This window comes from Lactuca serriola, chromosome 3 (genome assembly GCF_051521515.1).
Source record: "Lactuca serriola cultivar US96UC23 chromosome 3, Lser_US96UC23_V15, whole genome shotgun sequence".
NCBI lineage: Eukaryota > Viridiplantae > Streptophyta > Magnoliopsida > Asterales > Asteraceae > Lactuca > Lactuca serriola.
In genome coordinates this window covers 57461142-57482212 of record NC_136410.1, presented here as the reverse complement: position 1 = coordinate 57482212, position 21071 = coordinate 57461142, and the positions used below count along the sequence as shown (strand labels likewise).

At 36.9% G+C, this 21071-nt stretch overlaps 2 pseudogenes; both read right to left on the bottom strand.

The window, feature by feature from the left end:
* Nucleotides 1-6001: 6001 nt before the first annotated feature.
* Nucleotides 6002-8571, bottom strand: LOC145094449 (G-type lectin S-receptor-like serine/threonine-protein kinase At2g19130 pseudogene; annotated as a pseudogene).
* A 567-nt stretch (nucleotides 8572-9138) lies between these two features.
* LOC145095293 (uncharacterized) lies at nucleotides 9139-16034 on the bottom strand (annotated as a pseudogene).
* Between the last annotated feature and the right edge of the window lie 5037 nt (nucleotides 16035-21071).

Below are 21071 nucleotides of genomic sequence, written 5' to 3'. Positions count from 1 at the left end.
TCTAGGCATATCTTCCAGAGATTTTTGGGTCTATCAAGACCGCCATGGTCGAGTATTTCGACGAGCATTATGCAGCCCTTGCAGAGACAGCTGCCGCTACAGCCGCATCAGCTGTAACAACGCTAGGGGGAGGAGGAGCTAATCGGGGCTTCCAGTACAAAGACTCCGATAACACAAAGCTCCCTAATTTTGATGGGACTCAGGATCCTATTGTAACATCCTAAAATATAAAGAGTAGAGTTGAAGGGCTAAAAGAGTAAATTGGGAAAGAGCGACTCGGCGAGTCCATGGGTGGACTTGGCGAGTAGAGTCGCGACTTGGTCGCGTGTTTAGTAGCTGACTCGGCGAGTCAGTAAGATGGACTCGGCGAGTAGGCGCTGAGTGGAGAAAACCCTAATTCTCGGGGTTGAGCCCTATATAAAGAACATAACATCCATTCCCCCAGCCTCTTTACTCATCCTCAAGTCTAGAAACCCTAACCTTCGTATGTGAGTGGATCAAGTTGCATTTGGGAGCTTGGAGAAGCAATTGTTGAGGAAATCTTGAAGAAGAAGAGGCTTGGAGCAAGGGGCTTTGCTTGGATTCGAGTTCCATTGCAGTTGGGGCATTCTTTTGAGGTAATATCTCGTCCTTGGGCTCATCAGTTTGGGGTTTGTGGGGAGCTTATCTTGGTATGTTTTGGAGTTTGGAAGTTAGATCTGAGGTTGCTACCTCAGATCTGGAGTGGTGATGGTCCTAATGTGCATAAAGTCCCTGTGTTGAGTGTTGGGTGAAGCTATCATGTCCCAAACCTTAGCCCTAATGTGCAAAATGCATAGATCTCTTTGGATTCACATAAAGTTTGCCACTTTACGTGATGGATGCGTTGTAGGAGGCTAGATCTATGTTTTGGATCAATTGCATGGCCTGGAATGCTTCTGTATGGATTCAGGCCGGTGGTGCTTGGCGAGTCACATGGGTGGACTCGACGAGTTGCTTGAAGATGAGCTGGAACTCGACGAGTTGGAAGAACAACTCGGCGAGTAGGTTGAAGATAGCCTTAGACTCGGCGAGTCTGTTCTTGGACTCGGCGAGTCTTGTCGAAGAGTCCCAATATTTTCTGGTTGAGTCGAGAATCGGCGAGTTAAGGGATGACTCGGTGAGTTGTGGGCGAGTGGACTCAGAGTTGTTGGACTCGACGAGTCTTGGGGTGACTCGGCGAGTTAGGTCACGGATTGAGGGAAGTTCTGAGTATGGGGACTCGGCGAGTCATTGGGTTGACTCGGCGAGTAGAGTCAGTCAGGGGTTAACTTTGACCTTGTCCAAAGGTTGACCAGTTGTCTTTCAGGGGTATTTTGGTAATTAAGGGTATTTATTGAGTTGAGTGTGTTGGTGTTCAGTGGAGGAGTTCGTGTCGGAGCTTGGAGCAGCGGGATCTTATCCTTTCAGCCGGCAGTTTCGAGGTGAGTTATCCTCACTATATTAACAGGGTCTAAGGCACCAAGGCCGACCCTTATCGGATTGAGACCCGGGTAGTTGTTGTTATGTTGTTGCTCTGATATGTTTACATCCTGAGAGTTAGGATGATATATGTTAGAGACCTGATTGAGATCGGTATCCTGAGAGATAGGGAGATGCTATGCTAGTGACCTGTTAGGTTGGTATCCTGGTTAGGATGATGATATGTTATGTGATCTGTTTGAGTTGCTTGTTGACTGTGAATTGCTATATGATTGTATGTATATGTGCACATGGTTGTTTGGACTGGAGTTGAGTTGAGGCGGGTCCTGCTTTGTGCTGTAGGCAAAGATACCCAGGGCGGACCGGTTATTCCGAAGGCCCAGCGAGCGGTTCGGATAGGTTGTAGGCCCCAAGAGGGTGGACCAGACGTGCAGAGGCTCGGAGAGTGGACCAGGCAGACTGAAGGCCCGGTGTGGGCGAACCAGTCATATTGTAGACTCAGAGAGTGGACCGGGTGGATTGAAGGCTCGGTGCGAGCGGACCAATCACACTGTAGACTCGAGGTTTATGGCTAGACTCAGAGGGTGGAACAGGTGGACTGTAGGCCGGTGCGGCGGACCAGTCACATAGTAGACCCGAAATGCATGGCTGTTCTGTGATCAGATATGTTGTGGCATGTTATGCGTGTATGGTGTATGTGGTTGGTATTTTGGGGATATCTCACTAAGCTTTCGGGCTTACAGTTGTGGTTTTATGTTTTTCAGGTTCTTCAGGAGACCGTGGCAAGGCGAAGGCGTGATCGTACCGCTCCTCATGATTTTGTAGTAATGTGATTCTGGGAATACGTTAAATGTTTTGTATTGAAAACCTTTTTGTAAAGATTTAATGGAATCGAGCTGTTTTTGAAAAATTTAAAATTGGTTGTATTTTTTGGGTCGTTACACCCATCAAGGATATGAGGTGGGTTTCTGATATGGAGGGGTGCTTCTTTACTTACTCGTGTTCTACTGAACAGAAGGTCAGGTGTGCCCTGAACCTACTGAGGTCCGGGGCCAAGGACTGGTGGAGACTGATGACAGGGTCTTACACTGATGATCAGATAACTACTATTACTTGGGAGCAGTTCAGGGATATGTTCCGCGTTCGCTAAATCCCTTGGGTTCAACGGGAACGTTTGGCTCAGGAGTTTTTGAGTTTGAGACATGACGGGTAGTCGGTGACGAAGATCACCCGCATGTTCACAGAGAGGGCAATGTTCTGCCCAAAGTTTGCTTCCGAGCAGGCTCAAATGACATGTTATCTGAGCATGCTCAAGACCGACATCCGACAATTTGTGTCTACCCAACGTTGTGATACTCTTCTGCATTTATAGGAGGCCGCGAGGCGGCGTGAGTTAGAGATTGACCTAGAGTTGAGGGAGCAGCGGTAGGCCCCAACACAGTTGCAGCTGGTGCCGAAGCGGTCTGAGACCGCTGATTCAGGTCCCGGGATCAGTAGAGCCGCACTTGTGGAAAGTGCGGCAATAGTCATTCTGGGGTTTGTCGAGCTGGTAGTGGGTGCCACAGGTATGGCAAGGAGGGGCATGATGCGAAGGATTTTCACCAGACCGCACCAGTTCCAAGCATGAGGTTATGTTATCACTGTGATTAGGTTGGCTACTTGAAGGCCAACTGTCTGTTGCTTGCCGCTAAGCCGGCACAGGCTTCTGCGCTGGCTACATTGAGGATTTCGGATGTGAGGCTAGTTAAGGCAGAGCCTCTGAAGGCTCAGGGGCGTGCCTTCCAGCTTACAGCCGAGGAGGCCAGGGCGGCACCGGACGTGGTTGTTGGTATGTTTCTATTCTCTATTTCTTTTATTATATTTGTTTTATGCTTATCTGTTGTACCTGTGGTTAGGTAGGTTTTTAGTGAATTCCCGACCTGCATTGGTTTTGTTTGACTTGGGGGCGAGTCATTCATTTGTATCACAAACATTTAGTAGGGAATTTAATATGCCAGTAGGCGAGCTTGAGTGTCCGTTGCGAGTCTTTATCGCCAATGAACACGGGGTTTCTGCTTCTTCGGTCTACCGAGGATGTGAGTTGGAGATCTTTGGGTTAGCCTTCCCGATAGACTTGATTCCAATTCCCATGGGGGAGGTGTGCGAGATTGTGGGGATGGATTGGCTTAGTTGATTCGGTGCCATGGTTGATTGCGATGGTCAGCGGGTGGTAGTTCGAACCCCAAGTGGGGGAGAACTGATTATATATGGCGAGGGCACCAGAGTGGAATCAGGGCTTTGTTCAGCTGTCAGGGCTCGGTAGTATATTAATTGAGTTTGAATACTAACTAAACATAATGTTTTTATATTAATTGATTTGGTTAAAAAATATTATTAAAAATGCTTTAGATTTTTATGTTACAATGTAAAACTTTCCACTTCTACAACCTACAAGTGGTTAGGTTTTCCAAAAATAAATGTTAGTGGGTTGATTTGTAAATTTTAATTTATTCAAGTTAAAATGTAAAAAAAATATTTATTTATATTATTTTTAGTAAATAAAAGTTAAAAAAAATCATTAATAATACTTGATCAGTGAAACCGGAATATATAATTTTACCAATTTAACGTTATACCTTCTTATATTAATAAAATTGAGATAACACATTTATCAATTTTTATCATTATGAATTTAAAAAATAGAGATAATATGTTTGATAATATCAATGATTTTATGTCTATAAAACTAGTTAACAAACTTGACATGAAACCATTACATTTTTTGTTGCTAAACAAATAAATATGTATAAGATCAAATGCTTCAACTAAGAAGACCAGATGTTTGTATTAATAAATCACTTTCATGAATCGTATAGTAAAGTGATATTTTTATCAATACCTAAATACTCCAAACATTGAAAATTTCTTACATAATGTCACATTCAAATTTCTTGGTCACAAAATATTGTCAGTTAACAAAAAATAAACAAATTGGTGAAAGAAATTATATGTTGAAGGAAACTGCTTGTCATCCACTAATCACATACAATTTATCCACCAAAAATAAAGTATCGATGAGATTAATGATTATTTAATCAACTGATTCGGTGGAGAAGAGAGAATTTCTATAGTTTTGATTAAGCAGAAAATGATAGAAATAACTTCTATCTGGTGGAAATCTTAAACTCATTCACTGTTAGTGGTTTACCCCATCACTACCTTCAGTAAAAAGTCGGATGCCCAATAATATTGGTACGAAATATTGAACCTTTAAAATGTATTGTGTAACAGCACCAAGATTAAAATTGCAAAAGTTTTCAGCACAATGTCATTGAGGTGGAAAATCGATTCTGGAAGATATATACCTACATTTGAAGTTGTTTGTCCCTGAACTTTATTGGTTGCCATCGCGAAACATAACTGCATTGGAAATTGTTTTCTCTTTAGCTTGAATGGGAACATATCATCTTTAGACAGACATGGAGGAATCATTGGCAAAATTTATCTATTTGGCATTATCCAGAGGGATATCACGTGTTAATACAAAAATATTAGTAAATCTTGATAAACAATTCAACGACAGTGAAGTCTATACATCAAATGAGTTCATGTATATTTGTAAAGAATTCTAACTTTTCATGTTTTAATTCTTATTGATTTCGTTTCTGCTAACTTAACCCTTATTGATATTGTTTAGATGCAGTAAACTCTTTGTACAAAAACACTAATCGCCTCTAGAAATTAATTTCTTAAAGAAATTATTCGCACCCGTCGTTTTGCGCAGGTAAACGGCTTATATATAGATCCGGTAAGAATTTTTTTTTTGGTAGGAAGGTAAGAAATTTTTTTTCGACTTATTTTTTTGGCGAACAAAATAAATGAATCACTAAATGAATCAATAATAACATGATTCACCAAAAAAAATCCCGAAAAAACATTTCAATGATTCATTTATATGATGATTTTCTTGATATTCACTAAAATTGTCATAAAAGTGAATTTTTTTTCTTGATTTACCTAAAAATGACTCATGAAGGTGTTTTTTCAAAATTTTTTCTTGTGAATCATCTTACTTTTGAATCATCTAATGACTCATTTCATTTTTTTGCTAAGAAAATATGTATATAAATAATTTCTTAACTTCCTATCAAAATTTCCTTTCTTATTTGATGTTGATTATATATATATATATATATATATATATATATATATATATATATATATATATATATATATATTTGATAAGTTGTTGGTAATTTATAATTTTCGATCTCAATATTTAAAATTATATTTGTGATATAAAGTATGGTAAACTTACATGTTATCATGTTATTTTGAATTTATTTAAAAATATATAGTTATTTAATGGTATATGGTACACTTATATTTTTTTAACAATTATGAAATGAATGATAATTTTGTTACTTGTTACTTTTAAATATGGGTAAAAAGGTCAATTACTTGAACTCAGACCGGTAAAAAACAATCAGCAACACTTCATCAATTAGATATCATTATCAATTGAATGCACTTTATAAATTCAATACTTAATACAAATAAAAAAGAAACGGGGCCTTAGTAATTCAATGGTTAAGCCACCATTTATTTGTTGCATTTTTATAATAACGATAATTTATTTGCAACAAAAAAGTCGACTACTTGTTTATTTTATAACGATCTTATTTCTAATGTGAGTGACTACAATGTCACACTACAAATAATTATACTGGCAGATTTGGGGTATTGGAGGCATGTCCACATCCAAAACACCTTCAAGAATACGTTCCACTAGACTCATGGTAGGCCTTCTCTCTTCCTCATCTTGGATGCACCAACACGCAACTTTGCATATTTTTGTCACTTGTTCAACACAAGCTTCCCTGTTTAACCTACTGTCTAGTACGCTAAGGATATCAGTTCCATCCATAAGAACATTTGCAACCAAACCAGGGAAGTATTTACTCCTTGAATCTTCAGATGCTTCTGCATTTCTTTTACCATGAAGTAATTCAAAAAGCACCATTCCATAGCTATAAACATCTGCTTTGGCTGTGACAGCAACCCCCGATAACCATTCTGGTGCTAGATACCCTATTGTCCCCCTTGTACTTGTCAAAACCCTACTAAAGTCTCGACCAACAAGTTTTGCCAGACCAAAATCTGCAACTTTAGGACAGAATTCGGAATCTAAAAGAATGTTTTCTGGCTTTATGTCACAGTGAATGATACAGTCTCTGCACTTCTCATGAAGATAAACCAATCCTCTTGCAATTCCAAGTGCAATCTGATACCTTGTTTCCCAGTTTAAAACTTGTTTTCCATGGAAAAGATGGGTGTCCAGAGAACCATTTGCCATGTAATCATAGACCAACAGCTTATTGTTACCTTGAGCACAAAACCCACGAAGGCGTACAAGATTAACGTGTTGGATAGTGCCGATTGTGCTGACTTCACTCCTGAACTGCTTCTCTCCTTGACTGATGCTTTCAAGCTTTTTCACTGCTATAATAGATGAATCATGCAGTACCCCCTTGAAAACAGAGCCAAAACCACCTCCTCCTAATTTGTCTGAGAAATTTTTGGTGGCAATTTGTAAATCTTTGTAGACAAATGACACCAATGATCCCTCCATTCTCGTCTTACGCACCGATAATGATATCCTCTTTTTATTATAAATTAAAAGCACAATTAGACCCGAGAGAAAAACCACACCTCCTACAAACCCAACAACAGCACCCACGGTGACCCAATTAGTCTTTTTATGATGTGGAAGATCTTTAGAAGCGACTTTGACAAAGATTGTTTTCCCACTATCATTATCTTCCGAGAGGTTCAGGAGATCTCCATCCCAAACCGAACACTCATTATCAACAAAAAAGTATGCATTACATGAGCAACTGTTCAAACAGGTTGTACTACATTCTCCAGCACTCCCAACTGCCATGGATTTATTTGGAGGCAAACTCTTGACTGTAACCTTGAGAAAATCAGCCTTTTCCATGTTTCTCCCACACTGTAAATCGGTTTTTCGTACACATCCACCTGAAAAATCACTCTGATTCCAATCAGTCTCAGATCTAGGCTTGAAGCCAGTCAAGCAACTACAGAAAGGTAATCCTGATTGGCTGCAACTTCCAAAAGCCCCACACAAAGCATAGACCTCACACTGCGTTCTAGGTTGAGACCAAAATAAATTCCACTCTTTGGTAGCTTCCAACCATGTTAGTTGCTGAACTTGACCAGAAACATCCATTATATTTCTAGATATAATGGAAGGATTATACAAAGAAGAAGTGAAGTAACTCTCATTCTCATTCGTATGGTAGCTGAAATTGTAAATATAATTCAACCTCATTTCAGGTAATAAGTCAAATGTTTTCCCATTCCATGCACCAGTTATCCAATATTGGTGGGAGCCATTCCACTTGATTACATACTCATTACTAGACGGTTGAAGCTCGAAAGAGAAGAGTCCTACACCAGGATCGTCTTTGCTTCTCCATGATGTAAGAACCTGGTTCTTTTTTGTTCTATTATCATAACCAAATTTAGCACCAGGCAACCATGTATGAGTTGGGTGGTCAAAACTTTGCCAAATAGGTTCAACTGAATTTGAACCGTAGTCTCTCAAAACTAAGTTTCCGTCATCAAGAATAACAACTGTGGCGGGCTTCAAAGTGGTGGTGGTGGTGGTTGTGACATTTGTTGACCAAATCTTGGACTTGGACTCATTCAAGAGCACCAAATTACCATCAATGATTTTTAATTCTGAACGGAATCTATCAGAGATGGGTGTTTCTCTGTTCGCCACCCAAACTATGGTGGGAGGATTGGAAGAGACCTTCTTATACCAGATGCCTATGTAATACTTAGAAGAGTTACCTGCTTTGAAAAAACCAAGTTCAAATTGTTCGCCTTCAGATATGATTGTATGGTCTCCAGACAGAGACTGGTTTGCAGAGATGGTGTTGGCTCCAGATGAGATGGTGATGGATAAAGTGAAATACAGGAGGACCACAAACCTCACTATACTTTTTTCTTTGAAGAAGCACATGACTTGTAAAAAATTTGGAAAGTGAGATATATATAGATATATAGAGAATCAGAGATGACAGGTATTGTATCATATGCAGAAACAAAGCACCAGGATTGGATTTTATACAACTCACATTTGAGCCCTGAGGTGAAGTTCTTAATTGGTTTCTAGTCAACAAAAATAGTAGTCTAACTTGCTAAACCCACTTGGAATAATAACTGTACAAGTCAGTCAATATAATTTATAATACTTCTCCATTCCAATTCCTTTCATATGTTTGACAAGTCATATCCAACAGTATAAATACAAGCTTAAATTTTCTACTTGGTGGGACTTGACATCTTTGTCATCTCCATCAGTTCCAACCAAACTTATACCATGTCTCATTTTTCCCTTTGAAGAAACCATGAACCTCACCATCAATGCTAAAAGAGAAAGATGTCGATGTAACACACATCACAAACCACCAGATCATAACCGACATGGATGCCAAAAAGGACCGAAGAAAAGCCCAATCAACCATGTCATAAACTCATGTAGAAGGATCCAACCATTCCATTTCTAAGAACGTAAATAAATGCTCAAAATTTTTTAAATCCAAATATAACCATTTTTTTTATTTCCATACGACTTTTTCCAAGTTGCACATATACAGTACAGATTTACAGTCACTAACCTATTTAAGCACAAACAGTACATAGTTCAATCATCACAATACTCTTCATTACTTAACTTCACACCACATTTAAACCTTCTTAACAAACTGACCCTACTTTTACAAAAGCTTGAATGATACTGTTTGATCCTTTTTCTCTTTAATTTTTCATCAGACTTACATCTGCCTTCAACTCTTTCGCTGTCTACCTCAACCATATATTTTTCATATAAACTCGATGTTCCATAGATGTGGGGAAGATGGTAACAAGGATCAACATAAGAAGATGATGAAGACACAATACCTTTCATGTGAGTTGGGCATATGAACTTAACAAACTCCACTATCTCTGTGAAGCATGAGTGATCAGAATACGCAACTGTGTACATGTACTCATGCTGTTTTTCAATTTTATTTCTATATCTGTTTCCTGTATCCAAATCAAGAAAGAGTGATCCCATTGACTCTACTGTCTTCATAGAGGAAAGACCACAAGACGATTTGTTTTTCTTCAGTGCCCATGGAAGGCCAGATGGCATGATGCCAATCGTGGGACGCATGGTATTCAGTCCTTCTAGGACTTCAATGGTAAAACTGTAACGAGGGACAGCTCGTATTCTTGTTAAAGTGGTTTTGGTTGTAAAGTTGTCATGTAATCCTAGAATATGCATTGTCTGTAATCGCTCTGGCCACTGTTGGGATAATCGGTTTGAATCAAATAGGGATTTTTAGTTCAAATGGTAAAATAGCAAAGTTTATTTTTTATTAAGGTACGTACCTTTCTTTTATTATTCCAGAATAAGTTTATTAAGTCAATAATATTTAGACTCCAAGCAATCTTCTCATTCCCTTGTTTTTTAGATTTTGTTGCTAATTCTCTGTTTCATTTCTTTCTTATTTTCCGTTATCTACTTGTTGTTACCTTAGTGCATAAGGTACCCAGTGTGAAGAAGTTTATTCAACAGCCACACCCAAATCTGCATAAGATGCATGCACTCAATTTGATCCTGATCCTAACATATGTTGTTGACATGATAAGGAAACTATATGATTAATAGTGAATATTACCTTTAGTTTCAGCGTGTTTGAGATGTAGAATAATAAATCCTCTTTCCCTAATGAGTCTGCCAATGATGGTGTCATGCTCAGGATAAGAGTTGATGATATTCACCACCTGCAGATATAAGATTTTTCAATTAGATTATGGTCCTAAAAAGCATCCTATATTATAATTTGAAATTAAATACAATAACATATATTAACTCAAATAAGGATCAAAATTGTAAGAGAAAACTTTTTGGAACCAAAACTGCAAGAAATCAGATAAACTCAGGGACAATTTTTGTAATTTACTCTAATAATAATAACAGAAGTACAAAACACATCACCTGTTGAGCAGCAACTTCCCGAGATGGAAATGAATATGATGGGTTGCAGTAAGTGTCATCTATGTAAAGTGTATCCACTTTATGATTGTTGAGAGCACTAAGAAGCATGTTCTTTCCCATCTCTGTAATTTTACTTGTTACTTCCCAACGAAAATCACCAGTGTAAAGCATTTTCCCAAAATCACCTCCAAATAGATAAATAACTGCACCCACCACATACAAAAATAATAAATAGAAACTAACAGACATTACATTATATATTTAAAATCTGGGACAAGAACAAGGTAAAAAAGCAAACTTTAGGCTGAAAAGAAATTGGTAAATTAGTTTCTGCAGCAACAGGACTTTTAAATACAAATGTTCCATATCAATCTATACGAGAAACTCAAGAACTCCCATCAGTTACATATTTGATATATGAAGGGAGATAATGAGGGAAAGGATAAAGTGGCTAAATTTATGGATTCAAGTATGGGTGTTTGAAGCCTATCCAAACAAAACTTCAATTTATCAGCAAGCAGAACTATTCAATTTATCTGTCAAAGAAACCTCAAATGAAAATAGTCTGAAAGTTCAGGCATATTAAAGAAGCACTTTAAGAGGAAGAAAATGGAATTCAAAATCAGTTATACTTCAACTACTAAGGGCGTGTTTGGCAAAAATAGCTGGTAACGGATAAATTGTAGCGGGTAGCTTGTAGCTTGTAACGTTTTATTAAATACTACGTGAAGTAGCATTTGGATTTGGAGTGTTTTGTTTAAACTAAACGCTAGAATCTTGCAGTGCCAAATGAGGCTTTCTGTTCGGAGCGTTTTGTCAAACGCTAGAAGCTAGAAGCTCTCAAACACTCCGTCTCGAACACGCCCTAAATCTTCCTCCCTAAACTAAATGATCCAGACTCCCAAAATGCATTATGATCCATTCGGTTGCATAGTTCACCACTAATAAGTTTTAACGGGAATTCACTAAGTGGCTTCAAGTATAAACTACAAAATAATCATGCATTCATTTAATAGCAAACAAAATTTATTTAGAAATCGAAATTAAACAAGTTATTAGAAATGAACTATATAATTAAAATCCAAAACAGGCTTACCAGGGCAATGATTGGCATAATGGCTAGAACTTCAACCCTAGTTTCCAAGCGAGACCACAAGGAAACCAAAGATAACGAGTACCATTGTTCAATTAAGAGAACTCGTAGCAATGAGAGGTCGAAACCGGGGAATTTAAGATTGAAAAGCTTAACAGTAATGGGAGAGCAGAATAGTGGACATTTCTTCCATCAAGACGACAAACCAACGGAATGATCGACGTGAAGGTTTTTTTTATCAAACCTTTTAACATTTAAATTACGATTTTAGTTATCATAGTACAATGAATGAGAAGGAAAATGCACTACTAGAAAAACAGCCTTTTACGACGCTCATTGCGCGTCGTAAAAGGCTCAGACGACGCGCAAATGCGCGTCAAGGAAGGCCCTGTCATAAAGAGAGATGACGCGCTTTTGCACTTCGTCTATAGACGATGCGCATTTACGACGCTCATTTATGACACGCATTTACGACGCGCGTTTACGACACACAATGCGCATCAAGAAAGGCCCTGTCATAAAGGAAGACATCACGCATTCGCGTGTCGTAACCTTACGACGCGCGTGTTAATGACACACAATATGTATCAAGAAAGCCCCCGTCGAGATAGGCCATGTCATAAATGAAGATGACACACATTTTTACGTATCGTAATTTTAAATTTTTTTAAAAAAAATATTTATTGATTTACTTATTTTCATATTAAATTTGCATTTCATGTCTCATAATGGAAAATAAAATACCATATACAAATAATACAATGCATTGCACAAATTAATGTTATACAAATAATCATTCTAATAGTAGACAAATGTAATACATCAAATGTGAAAAAGATGAAAGTCATTAACTAATAATAGTTGAACTACAAGAACTTGTTGCCCACCTTCACAACATCCGAGCTACTTTGCTTGACATTATGCACATAAACAAGACCTACACATGGCAAATCGGTAACTTAACATGCAATACAATAAAAGAATATGTTTAAAAATTTTCTATTGTTTTGAACACCTACATGATCAGTAAGCTTTTTTATACTCGGTAACTTAACATGCAATACAATAAAGAAATATGTTTAAAAAATGCGTATAAATATCAAAAAACAAGATAGGAGCCAATCATTCTATGACACAAGGAAAAATATCTCTAGAGAACTATGAAAAAAATATGAAACAAATGAATGAAAGTGCATTGCTATTTCTTTAATTCTTACTGCATAGAGTAAGACTTGGCCATCATCCATAGTTTTGAAGGACATTGATGTCTCGCTATGTTGCACATACTAAAAATAAAAAAGAACAAAACTAAGTGACATATGGACTTATCTAGCTTGCTGAAATAGACATACAAAAGATTTTGCTGTACCAGCTTGCTGAAAATAGACATACAAAAGATATCAGGAAAAGACCAAAATGCCCTTGTGTGAAAAGTAGCTGGAAAATAAAATTGGTAATTTTTTTAATCAGCCTAACAAGAATTAAGGCAACTGCTATGCAAGATCTAACACGACAGAGAAGTTACTTACCAGAATTTCATGATATACAAATGTACGAAGAGCCTCCCCTGTCACAGCCTTAATCTCAAGCCTGAAGTACTTGACTGAATCCAGATAAGAAAGATAAACACGCCGATGGTTTGGCTGCGGACACTCTACTCCGAATTCTTGAACATACATACCAAAAAGACACACTTCTACACCTTTAATTTTCTGAAACAATAGAACTACCAAAAACAACAAAGCCTAGTTTAGGGATTCACATACCAAAACCACAAGATAGTGCCATCGCATATAACTGGGTAGATTTTTTAGAGTATAATATATTGTATAGGAAGAAATGTAGGGAAAGATGCTATAATAAACAAATCAATGAAAGTAGTACGGTTGAAATACCTTAGACTTATACCCAAACTCCACAGGGTAATTTTCCTCTTGAAAGATCTCAAGAAATTGTTTCTTGACTTCCAATTTCTTGTCCACAGAAGAGACCACTCTGACAACAAGTTCTTCTGCTCCAGGAACCTGATAATAAAGAAAATGTAAGATACATACTTTATTGTTCATTCACAATGTATGTTATGGAGTTGTCTTTTCTTTTTTTGGGGGGATTATAACATCACCTCATCATAAGTTTTCCCATAGAACCTTGCGTGCTCAAGTCTCTCCTGCTTCAGTTTTCCAAACAACCTGCTCTCTATGTGATCACTGAGTATGGTTCGAGGTAAATCTTTTGCTCCAAGTACAACACTCTGTGGTAGAGGCATCCGCTCTCCTCTTTCAACTTCTTCCATATAACAATTTGGACAAGTATAGGCGGGGGTTCAAAATTCAGCTTTTCAACTGCACATAGTTGACACGAGTTCTCACTCATCGAGTGTTCCAGAGCTTGATTCTTTTCTACTTTTGCTTTGCTCTGTATAAAATGAGAGATTCAAAAACAAACAAAAAACAAAACACACATCCATAAAGTAAAATGCAGATTCTGACCTGGCCAACCCACTACCTGAGACCTGTTATATGTTCACGAACCTGCTCTGATGTAAACAACTCTATCATTGATACTGCCTTTACTTTTGGCTTCACGGACTTGATTCCAGTAGATGGTTCTGCAGGAAGTGATGTACTTTAAACATATAATATTATAATACATGTCAAGCTTTATATTCATAATAATTAATTAGTTATAAACATATAATAGATTAAATAAAACACCTGAATATATGTTCTACAGTTTCTTGATTGAATTGAGCAAGTGACTCATATACATGATGCCCACTTGAAATTCCAAGAATACCCTTAATTTCTTCAAACCAAGGGGGTTGATAGGCCTCATCCAAACACAATGTTCATTTAGCTTTCTATAACAATGGTGGTGCCTCCATAAACAAATGCAAATACAACAATTTGTTATGTTAATGTCACATTTTGGAAATAAATAATGTTTGAACTAAAAAATGCTGACTGTTAGGTAGATATACTCACCATATCAAGATCCAAGCATTTCATAAAGACCAACTATATCCTCATGAATAACAATGTTAATGTTGGGATCCACAGACACAATATCACCTTGTTCATAGCAAGCCAATGAGTTCATTCAAGCCAACAGGTTACAAATAAAAAATCATAAGTGCATACGGAAAATGTAAAGCATGCAATTATATATTGTTGATCTAAAGATGTAAAGTGGAATACTTTCTTTACCTCTCATGAGGAGAAGAGCAGCTATAATTGCAATTCCAGCAGATAAAGTTGGGTGCTCTCTATTGTGAGTTGATATGTTAAGACACAAAAGTATGAGAGAAAACTAATCCAAGAAATATCAACTTATCAAGCCTCTAAAATATGGCATCACTGTTGATTTTTTATCATGAAATAAATGTTTGGTAGTTGTAAAAAAGAAAAATTCACCTTTGATCTTACTGAACACCAAATCTTCATAACTCCTATACTATGCTGTGTATTGAACTACATAATCCTGGAAATGAACATGAAAAGTAAGACTTGCCAGTGTCTTATAAGAAATTAAGGTGGGATTTTAACTGATGATCACATAGAACAAACTAGAAGGGTAATAAAGTTAACAATCAGATTGCATGAATGAAGGAGAAATAACTAATTTGGCTCCAACTTATGCTGCATAAAACTTATATTCTTGAGAAGAATTGTCAGTGGCTTATGTTAAATTCATATTCTAGGGGGATAATTCTGATAATCTAGTTGATTATTTAAGTAGTATGCTGAAAAGAGCTTCTAATGTGCACCATCTTCTTAACCTACCCGAAATATAAGCATGTATACACAAACTTGAATCACGGTTGATCATTTATGTATCAATTTGTCTCTTGTTTACATTAAGCTAAGTTTCATACTAAAAACAATAGAATCTCAATGACAAGCAATCATCCCATAGATGAAAAAGCCACCTGAAATAGCATGCAAAGAGATACAGATACACATTAACGCATACGAACAGCTAGACTATATATCAAAATACCAAATTTAAATTATCCTACTAGTCCTTAATAAAATCCATCATAGAATGCACACATATAAACATTCATCGTATATACGGAAGCCCTAACTATAAGGAAAGCTGCACAAGAAATGAAACGCACCCGAACATGAGACATAGATATTGATAGAGTACCTTAAGAGTTCGAATATGAGTGGACGAATTCTGCTGCAGCGACCGGGCAAAGCGAACGGCGGAATCGGCAGATTCCTGAACCATACGAGGTAGATCCTCGTAAATGTAGGAATGCCATGGCTTTTCTTGCTGTTGATTCTCCACTGTCTCGTCTGCTGTATTGGACGGTGAATTAGCGGCAACGTCGCCGATCATGTTCTCCTTGCTCCTCCATTTCTCGATCTCCCAATTTGTTTCAGTTGATTCTTTCTTCCACTTTTGCCCTTTTCTTCTCAGCCTACCCAATCCCATCTTCTCCCCAAATCACTCCAAACCCTAATCCCTAATTCACTAAATCAACAGTGGGATTAATTTTGTATTTACGGGAAGATAGAGAGGAAGATTAATACGAAAGTAAAATAAGCGCACCGTTGGGCCCCATTTCATCTGTTTGTATTTGTGGTTCACCATCTTCAGATATGAATCCCATTTCATCTGTTGTTGTCATAGTAACAAATCATTAAAAACATCAAAAAAGATATATGAAATATTAGAAAACCAATCGGATTCTTCTAGAATTAGGGTTCTAATATTCTGATCATAGGAAAACAGTTCATCAATTTGACCAGATCAAGGTAGCCTCAATTTCGTGCTTCATATTTCATAAACCATATCAGTAAGAAGAAATTGATAATATTCAATTAAAAATGAAACAAGAACCAAAAAAAGTTAAAAACAAAGAATGAAAGGGAGACGAAGGAGACGATCCCAAATCTATTAGGTATAAACAGTTCTTTTTTTGTTGATTGGTTTAATTGAGGCAATCCATCAAACACTTGGTATGCATTTTGAATAAAGAGAAACCATGAGACAACTATTATCACTTACATACTTCCAACTTACAAGCCACTCTATAAAAAACAATCATGTTAGAAATTAAAAGAAATAGATTGTATGGTATGTAATCAGATTTAACAAGACTAATTTATTATATCAAGAACAAAGTCAAACAATCTTGATATGAATAAATGGAATAAATGTTACCTAGCATAAATAATCCCATTGTGGTTCATAGGTTTGACCATTTTCATAATGAAATATTTGCATAGCTTCTCCATTCTCAATAGGCAGAAATGTCCAAGCAGAAATCCTTGATTCAATTCCAGCAACAACTTTATCCTTCAAATCAAAGATCAAACATTACATATATTGTTCAGAATTCTTCATTGATGTTACATATGTTTAGGTTTGATTATGAACAGAATCACAGATGAATCGGTTTACCTGAGCTTTGTTGAGAAACATGTCGGAGCTTGTTCAGACTTCACTTTCTATACTCTTACCAGATTCATTATTGGAAACCATGAATTTCTCAAGCTTATCCTTCGCATGATCATCCAAATTCATGTCAAATTGGTTAAATTCAATCTTTTTATCATTGATGTATGAGTTTAACTATAAAACACCTCATCTTCAAGAGCAATCAAGTGATAAATCAAAATTTATGTTCATGGTGAAAAAATTTCTTACCTGCAACTGTCTCCAGTTGGGGACCATTGATGCCTGATCCTTGTTTGTCTTGATCCACATTCTCACTTCCATGCTGTAAATCATCTATCTTCTAGACTATGGACTCGTCAGATTCATCATTTTCTAGGTAAACGATTCCATCTCCTTCTCCTTGCTTCCCTTTACCAACATCCTCACTTACTAGCGGTAAATCCTCTATGACCTTATCTCCACCCGCGTCTGGTTCACTGCCCTCATTTATCGCTTTATTCACATCACCTACTACAGAATTCTCCAAAACGACTTCCACCTTGATCATCGATTCGGAAGAAACAGCAGGAGATGTAGTTGAATCACCGTCAATTTTAGCAGATTTTTTGCACCTTATAGGCGTCTTCAGAGGAGGCATGTCTAATTTGTATATGACCCAACTTCAATGACTTGTTTGACGGGACGAGGGTTAGGGTTCTTGTAGCTATTAAAGGCGATGAAAGTACCAATCGATTAACACATAGAGAGAGAGAGAGAGAGAGACATGAAGGAGGCATGTCTGATTTTGTAACTTTTTTGAAGATGACTATTGTTTAGGGCTATTAGTAGCACCGTCGTCTCTGCTACCACATTGTAATAAACAAATCGCCTTTGAAGGCCCTTCATTATCTTGCACTGCCCTTACTTCCTCTGGTGACAATTTCGAACTCGACAGGGAGAGGCAATGAGTCACCAAAGAGATTTTTGTTGAAATCGGACCTAGGGCTTGTAAGTACAACAAACAATCACAAGAAACCTTCATCGCCGGCGAGGTGGGTGATTGAAGAGAGATTGTAGATGGAAGAGAAAGTGGAGATGGAAGTGAACGAGAGATGGAGACGGAACCAGACCTAAATCGACATGGCGGGATTTTAACTTTTCTAATTTTTGGGGAATTCCTTTTCCCGCTACTAAAAATGAAGATGTGCGCGTTTCATTAAAAAAAATATAAAACGACATGATTTCACGACGCCCATTTTGTGATAGGTGCCTTCCGTGTTTTTTTTTTTTTTTTTTTTTTTTTTTGTAACACTAATTTTAGGGCACGTAAAAATGCGCGTCTTAAATCATTCACATTTTGGGAGATCTAACATTATTTTTAGGGCACCCACTTTTGCTTATCGTAAAACAACGTGTGTCATGGTTTGCGCGTCATTAAAGGGTATTTTTCTAGTAGTGATGGGCAACAAGTTGTGCCGCTAAGCCTTTCTGTATGGTAAAACAAATTCTTTTGAAGACTACATCCATAGATCTAGGGGATATAACATTGTTATGCATTATCTATTGTACTCTATTAAGAACTGTTACCGCATCCGGTCCAAGGAAACCAAATGTATCAAATGTCAATGGTATGAAGACGTGTTGATTTTCCATGCACGATTTCTCATGTTTAGTGACCTTGCATGTAGCAGCTTTTAATGCCGTCTATCCTGCTGTGAAACCCCAAGCCCTCAAGCCTATGAGATGGGATACCCCTATAAGATCCACTCATACGTGTTTCCCTTCAACCCATTCAAAAATCAAAACGCCAACCGGTCTAAGGGTTGACCTTCATTTTATCGGGTCAGTCAAAAAATTCACAGGACCCTCTTTCTTGACAGAACCCTGGCACACTTAAATATGTCGACCAAAACATCCTTAACCATATCGTGCCTATATTTGAACCCCGGGATCTTTGCAATGAACTGCATGCTCTCCAAAAGATTCCAAACATGCCATGCGGCACACCGAACATATCTCGTTAGTTGGTAATATTGGAATCATGAGACGATATTTGAGGATGGTGCGATACTCCATAAGATACATATGTTGGCCAAGCCAATCTATAGGGATAGCTAGAAGAAAATCTTGAGCTTGTGGTGCACGTAAACACTGGAAAACTACTTTCTGTTGAGCCGTCATGTTAAAATGCACTTCCATATCTTGGATAATTTTACTAAAAAGGGTAGTCGCCAGTGTATTATGGGATTTAAGGACGGTGGTGTCCTTTGTTATAAAACTACTAAGGTCAATGTCTGGAAGCTTGTTACGCAGAGAAGCTAAGGCACAAGAATAATCATAATCCATATCATATATGCCGCTATCCCATAAGATATGGTCTTGCAATACCGAAGCTTAGGCCCTTGAGTTAACAAAAGCATACAGGGTAGTCTCTACAACCAAGTATAAACCGAAGCCACCAAACCTAATGGGTAAGGAAGCAATTTGCCACTATATGTCACCAAAGAAAGGGCCATCACAAACCACAATGTCCTCAATCGCCCAACGCAACATATTTTCAAATAACAACACTGCATCCTCCATGTGAATGGGTTGGCACGTCCTTAGCCTAAAGAAAAGAAAAGTTTAGTAATAGCCATACAAGACCAAAGTAGAAGGAGCTCACCATGCGGGTCAGACAATTGTGGGAGAAGACGCATGAAATTCACAGCGTTTTCAGCTCTCTTTATGGCTAAGCTGCTAATGAAACTAGCATCTTTACTAATACCTCCCCCAAGAAGTTTCACCCCACCGATCAACTGATATCATTCCCCTCTCTATTTGAGAATATTTATATCTAAATTTTCTACGAAAACTAGGGTTTAAAGGTTGAATCGTTCAAGTGCATTAGGACATTTTGGAAAGGGTGAAAGATAGGAAACCTCATATCTTATATATATATATATATATATATGTGTGTGTGTGTGTGTGTGTGTGTGTGTGTGTGTGTGTATATATATATATATATATATATATATATATATATATATAAGAAGGGAAATCAAGATCAAATAAGAAGGGAAATTTTGGTAGGAAGGTAAGAAATTATTTATATGCATATTTTCTTAGCAAAAAAATGAAATGAATCATTAGATGATTCACAAGAAAAAATTTTGAAAAAAACACCTTCATGAGTCATTTTTAGGTAAATGAAGAAAAAAATTCACTTCTATGACAATTTTAGTGAATATCAAAAAAATCATCATAAAAATGAATCATTGAAATGTTTTTTCGGGATTTTTTTTGGTGAATCATGTTATTATTGATTCATTTATTTTGTTCGCCAAAAAAATAAGTCAAAAAAAAATTTCTTACCGGATCTATATATATATATATATATATATATATATATATATATATATATATATATATATAGGCTTAGGTTATTTTATTCTAACTAATTATTGTGCGGATATCGTATGCTATGAGAATTACTAAGAGAATAAATTGTTTAACAATGCGAATACATTCAACCTTATAAAAATATCGTCATTTTCATGCATTCTCACTAATTATTATTTATTTTTGTTCCCACACATTATTTTTTACTCATTTTCATTCTTAACAATAAACCATTCTGACAGAAATGAGAATAATAATAATAAGTGTATAATAATCTTATAGACGATTTAATTAGTGAGGATGTGTGTTGATGACAATAGTTATGTAAGATTGAACGTATTTATATTATCAAAAAACATATATATATTTTTTATCATTCTTATAGCATACGATATCCATATAATATTAGTTAGAATATGTCACACCCCGAAAACCGAAGGCGGAAACATTTTCGGGGTTGACTCCACGTTGAGTATCAATTCCAATGCACATAGTAAGTAAAGTAGAACAACCATTACATTACATAATAAAGTTTTACAGTTGTTTCAAAAGTAAAGTTTGTACAGTGGTGATACATAGTATACATAGACAAAAGAAACGGATCTTCATTTACTCCATCTTCTGATCAAGAGAAATCTCCGGGTACCTGTTCTAACGTTGACCTGAGAACACAAGCGGTTTGAAAATCAGCATAAAGCTGGTGAGTTC